The 6,340-nt window shown below is 48.6% G+C and overlaps 1 pseudogene; it reads right to left on the bottom strand.

Annotated features, from left to right (window-relative positions):
• The window catches only part of LOC102812283, a 184,563-nt pseudogene that overhangs the window by 169,650 nt on the left and 8,573 nt on the right, over positions 1–6,340 (bottom strand).

Genomic DNA, 6,340 nt, shown 5'->3' with positions numbered 1-6,340 from the left:
CAAAATCTTCCTGGTAGTTGTTCAACCAGGTGCCCAGGATGTAGGTCATGGCTCTGGGGATTTGGGATGAAAAGCAAGGTCAGAGAACTGGCCTCCCAGGGCAGCTCTGCCTGTGGCCGGGTCCCTCTGTCTGACCAGCCCCCCTATGGTTGTCCTGGTAATGGAAGGTCTGGTCACCACGTAGGAGACAAGCAGAGATCTAGGTGCCTGATACTCTCCATCAATTATATGGCCAACATTCTTTCTTCAGGAAGCCTGAATTAAGTCCCTATCTGTCCCCTGACCCCTCTACATTGGAGAGTAAATTATCTAAGATCAGAGAGGGGTGTTTCTGTGTGTTCCTCTCACAGCTGGTGCACAGCATGCTCCATGAACACATAACACCGAGGAGCAGAGTATAGCTCACCCTAGCCGTCCAGGCCTTCCGCGTGTATGCCCCCAGGCTGCCTGATTCTCAGTACCCACAGGAGGTCCTCTCTTCCTACCCACACTGTGCCCCTGAGGACCATGGGCCCCACATGCACCTCAGCCTTCATGACAGGGTTCAGGATCAGGAGCATGTCTTTACCCCCACCTCCTGCATCAGACACTGAATATGTGAATGGTCAAGCTGAGATGGACGGGGACTATGTGGACTCAGATTCACCCAGGGGCTGCTCAGAGCCCCAGGCATATTTCTACTCCCCAAGATGCCCATGCTCCCCCATCTCTCCGTGACTGCTTTTCTCCTACAGGGGTCCCCCTGAGCTCATTCCTCCAGGGTTTCCCAGCCCCAAACCAGACACAGGTTCTATGGCCCCCACCCTTCTGTAGAAACAGGGACCCTTCTCTTCCCACAGCATACTCACTCTTTCGGATTGTTCTGGGCTCTACAGTCCCCGGCTGACTCTGGACAATTTTGTCCATACCTAGATGAGGCATGAGGATGTCACATGTCATGCAGTGTGGACTCCACGTGCTCAGGAAGGCTGGGGGTCCTGTCTGACCTCTGACTAGATTGCAGGACCAGGAGGGTGGGGCTTCCTGTCTGCTTGTTCATAGAATAAGGCTCAGTGCCTACAACAGTGTCTGCAACTCTAGGGGTTTTATTGATGTTGTGTTTTTAAGCACCATGGAGTCGATTCCAACTCATAGAGACCCTGCGTAGGGTTTCAAAGGAATGACTGCTGGGTTTGAACCACCAACCTTGTGATTCAATCCAACCTTGAGGTCCTATGTTTTATCCCACCTCGCCACAGATGACTGTTAATGAATGAACCCTAACAGTACCTTCCCCCATATCTGAGTGCCCTCTTTCTGACACTAGGGATCTCTGTTCTAGCTTCAGCAAAGATGCCACTAGATGGAATTAGAACACACCTCACACAGGGGAAAGAGGTTTGTTCAAGAGCACACAGTCACTGAGGGGCAAGGGGCAGACAGCTTCATGGAGGAGAGGGAGATAAAGACTGTGAACACCCTCCTTCTCCAGCAGTTAGAGCACCAGGCACTTACTTCATATGTTTGTCTCATGGGGTTCTGACACTCATTCTGATGCTTTGGTCCTCTTACCAGACCCCTTCTCAGAGGAACAAACAAGGCTCAGAGAGGTGACAGGACATCCCCAGCCTCACCACTGGTATGTGGCAGATTCCCACTATGCTTGGGAGGAAAGGTCACTCACCACTGAATCAGCTGTGCCAGCAGCTCCTGGCTGGTAGTAAAGTTTCGGTAAGTCCCCAGGAATGCTTCAATGTAGAGCAGATCTCCCTCCAGGTAGGCCTCGGTCAAGTACTCCACCAGCTTCTCTACCCTGCTGGCTTTGACGGTTTTTACCGGATGGGTGTTATCAGTGGTCTGGTCTGCTCCACAGATACACTGGGGTGGACAGACGAGGGACACACTGTCTGAGGCATCCCCAGGACACACCAGGTGAATAGAGGCCCCTCACATAGACCAAGAAACCCCTTCCTAAATGACTTGTGGCAAGAGCAGGGACATGTGTGTCTCCAGCGAATTATGGAGATTAGCTTTCAAAGTAGACATTGAGTTGAGGATGATGACCATTTTTCTGAACCTGAAGTACTTTTGTGAATGAAATGATCAGTGTCCACAGTGTTGGCTGTGTGCTATTGAGTTGATCTTAACTGATAGTGAAGTTGTGTAGGGTTTCTGAGGCCTTAAATCTTTGCTGGAGCACAATACCTCATCTTTCTCCCTCAGAGTCACTGGGAGTGTGTGAGGTCTGGTCAGGGTCCTAGAGAGGGTAAGCCTGCAGAGGATCTGGGCATCTCCAGGGTGGTGTCTGTATCTCAGGTCCCTTCTGGTCATCTGTGGTCCTGGGGTGAGGACATTGCCCCTTTCACTCACCAGGAGCCTGCGCCATCCTTTTCTGGTTCCTCTCTGGGGTCTGATGGAATAAATGAGCCCATCCTCACAGATCTCCAGCTCAGGGCTCTGCAGGGACAGTGCAGGGAGGGGGGTCAGGAGGTATCAGGGACACTCAAAGCCACCTCCCTCAATTCAAGCCCTTTTCCCCCATCTCCTGGGCCTCAGAGCAGTGTCTACTTCAAAGTCTTGACCTCGTGCTGCATGGAGTGGCCTCTGGTAGGTATCATCTGGCTCAGACCAAACTTACTGACCAAGGACAGAAATAACCTCCTCTGAGTATGGCAGGAGGTGCTGGGAGGAGCTGGGTCAAGCAGTGTCCTGGCAGTGACAACAGCCGAGGTGACTGTCCAACTCAGGCCACCTGAAACTCAGACAAGGCCCAGGGGAGATTGCTGACTCTGTGTGTCACCCCCTGAAGCTCTGCTCTATATGGGGCATTAGGATACACTTAGGACCCAGAATCCTATGTGATGAGGGGATTTGGGGTAGAAACATGACCTAGGTCTCTACCTGTGTCACCTCAGGCCCCAATACCTACATCTTGATGGTCTTGTCACCCCCTGCCCCATTCTGATCAGCCCCAGCCCCAGCCGCAGGAACCTGGTGATGGTGAGGGGCCAGGGAGATGGGGTCCGGGGCCCTCAGTGAGTGCTGGTCCTGAAACAGCAGCAGCACCATTTTCATCAACTTCCTCATCACCCCTCCCACATCTCCCCAGATCATGTGATCCCTCCTTCACTGGCTGCACCTACTTCCCACCCAAGTGGAAATTGTCTTATCCAATAGTCTCCTGTTCATCAGTTCTGTCCCCTTTCTGGGGATCCTGAGGGCTGTCATGGCCTGGGGGAGGGGTTTGGGGTACCCAGGTGGGATCACAGGGTGACCTGGCCTGGCCTAGACTGGCCTGGGCCACCCTGTGTTACCTTGGGCTTCTTTTTGTCTGATGGCCTGCGCCTTCGGCAGAAAAAGCTGAGACCTCTTCTCAGCCGTTTGAATAGGGAATCCGTGGATTCCCCCTCGTTCGCTCTTCTCTCTTTGGAGAAGCAACACATCTTTACAGGTCAACTGTCTCCAGTCAAATGAGCTGGGTTGGTGGTTTGCTCTAGAATGGGGGGCCTGGTTACCAGGGTTCCAAGTTCTATGTGTTTCATCACCAAGGAACTGAAGTCAGTGTTGGGTCCCATGAACTGGACTTGAACTCACATAAGACCTTCATCAAATCTCCTCTGGGTTGCTCAATGTTCAGCTCTCCCGTGCACCTGTATAACTGTGCACAGTAACACCAACACTGTCCCCACAGAACCCAGCGAGGCCTGGGGGGCAGCCAGGCACCAGCTATGAGCAGACAGAGCTGGCTTCACACTCAGCTTATCCCTCCTAGCCAGTTTGAGACCCTGAACAAGTCACTATGCTTCTCTGAGTCTCCCCAGACTCCCCACATACACATCGGGGATCAGTCTAGCATCCAAGTCAACAGGAGAATGTGAGATAGCACCTATAAACCTGGGGACTGGGGTTCCATGTAGCTAACACACAAACTCAGATGGAAGAATTACAATGAGGGTGGGAAGCAGCATGGAGCACACCTGCCCACATGACTGAGCTCTGCCAGGTGATATTGGGAGAGTCACTTACAGACTCGCACTCAGTCTGCAGCAGTAGTTGTTAGGGACCTTCAGCTCGGTTCTGACTCATAGCGACTCTACGCAGAACAGAATGAAACGCTGCCCGTCCAGGACCATCCTCACAATCGTTACATTTGAGCTGGTTGCTGCTGCCATCATGCTAATCCATCTTGTTGGGGATTTTGCCTTTTTCACTGACCCTCACTTTACCAATCATAATGTCCTTGTCCAGGGACTTGTCCCTCCAGATAACATGTCTAAAGTATGAGAGTGACAAGTATGAGAGTCAGTGAAAAAGAGGAAGAGCCCCAACGAGCTGGATTGGCACAGTGGCAGCAGCAATGGGCTCAAGTGTACCAGTGATAGAATGGTGTAGGACCAGACAGTGTTTAGTTCTGTTGTACATAGGGTCACTATGAGTTGGTGCCTACTCCATGGCACCTAACAACAGCAAGAGTGAGAGAAAAAGCCTGACCATCCTTGCTTCTAAGGAGATTCTGCCTGGACTCTTTCACCACAGATTTCTGTCTCCTTCTGGAAGTCTATGGTGTTTACAGTAGTCTTCTCCGACACTAGAACTCAGACACATGCATCAGTTCTTCCATGGCTTTCCTTATCCACTGTCCATGCACAAGAGGCTTCTGAAAACAACACAGATTGGGTCAAGCCTTCGTTCATCCTCAGCCTGATATCTTTGCTCTGGAACACTCTAAAGAGGTCTTGTGGAGCAGATAGACCTAATGCAGTACCGTCATTTGATGTTTAATTGCTGCTTCCATGAGTGTTGATTGTAGAGCCAAGCAAAATGGTATCTTTCTCAACATCGATCTTTTCTCCATTTTTCCTAATATTAGTCCAGTTGTGAGGATTTTTTGTCTTTGATCTTCATAAGTTTTTCAAGTCCTCTTCATATCCAGCAAACAAGCTTGTAGCTTCTGCATTTTGCAAGTTGATAAAGAATCTTCCTCCAATCATGACATCACATTCTCCTTCATATAACCCAGTTTCTCTGATTATTTGCACAGCATACAGATTGAATACATATGATAAAAGAATACAACCCTGGCACACACCTTTCCTGACTTTAAAATGGTCAGTATCCCCTCCTTCTTTCAAACAACTGCCTCTTGGCCTAGGTTCACATTCCTAGTGAGCACAGTCAAGAGTTCTGGAATACCCACTCTTCACAATGTTATCCATAGCTTGGCATGATTCACACAGTTGAAACTCTTTGCTTCATCAAGAAAGGACAAGTAACATATTTTTAGTATTCTCTGCTTTAACCAAGATCCGTCTGAGAACAGGAATAATATCCCTAGTTCCATATCCTCTTCTAAATGCAGCTTGATTTTCGGGCAGTTCCCTGTTAATGTGTGTGCTACAGTAGGTTTCAGATTGTGTACAGCAACCTTTATCTTGTGTGTGATATGAATAATATTGTCCTATGAATTCCACATTCCATTGGATCACATTTCTGTGAGTGAGTGTAAATTGGTTCTCTTCCAATCGGTTGGTCAGGTAATTGTTTTCCAAAAGTCTTGGCATAGATGAACACATGCTTCCCAACATGTAACATTTTGTTGAAAGATTTCAATTTGTATTCCTTCAATGAGTGGAGGCTTGATTTTCAACAGCACTTTCAGTCATGCTTGGAATGATTCATTCGGTACCATCAGTTCCTATCAGAGTTCAGGTGCGGTGCTGTGGGCTAATGCATCAGACTGTGAAGTGGTTTGAACTGCAAGGTTTGTGGTTCAAGCTGAACCAACTCCTCCTTGGAAGCCGTATACAGGGTCACTATGGGTCGGAATCGGCTCGACAGCACTTAACAACAACAACCATCAGTTCTTAATTATGCTACCTCTTTAAATAGTTGAACATGGACTATTTCTTTTTAGTACAGTGACTCTGTGTATACCTTCCATACACTTTTTTTTTTAATTTTTTTTTAAGGTTTTTATTGTGGATTGAGTGAAAATTTACAGGGCATATCATCAGTTTTGCATTCAACAAATCATGTACCTTGTTTCATTACATTGATTATAATCCCCACCATGTATCATCAGTTAACAGTATTTCTCTCTGTCTACTTTAGGTTTTTTAAAAAACACACAAACAAAAACACCCACTCAGGCCTATATAATAAATTCCATCTCCAAAGGGCACATTCTGTAAGTGGCTCCTGGCCACCAGCTCTTAGTCCTTCTTTTCTTCATCCATGAATCTAGAGTCCTCAGCCACTCCCCCTCTCCATGCCCCCATCTCTGCCTCCATTGCTGGCGCTGCTGCTTCTCTGGATAAGGTCCCGCATTCTATTTGTGCGTTCCTCTCTTGATGGTCCTAGG

The sequence above is a fragment of the Chrysochloris asiatica genome, unplaced genomic scaffold (genome assembly GCF_000296735.1).
Source record: "Chrysochloris asiatica unplaced genomic scaffold, ChrAsi1.0 scaffold00056, whole genome shotgun sequence".
Classification (NCBI taxonomy): Eukaryota; Metazoa; Chordata; class Mammalia; order Afrosoricida; family Chrysochloridae; genus Chrysochloris; species Chrysochloris asiatica.
The sequence above is the reverse complement of the archived record's forward strand: the minus strand, read 5'-3'. Positions and strand labels throughout refer to the sequence as shown.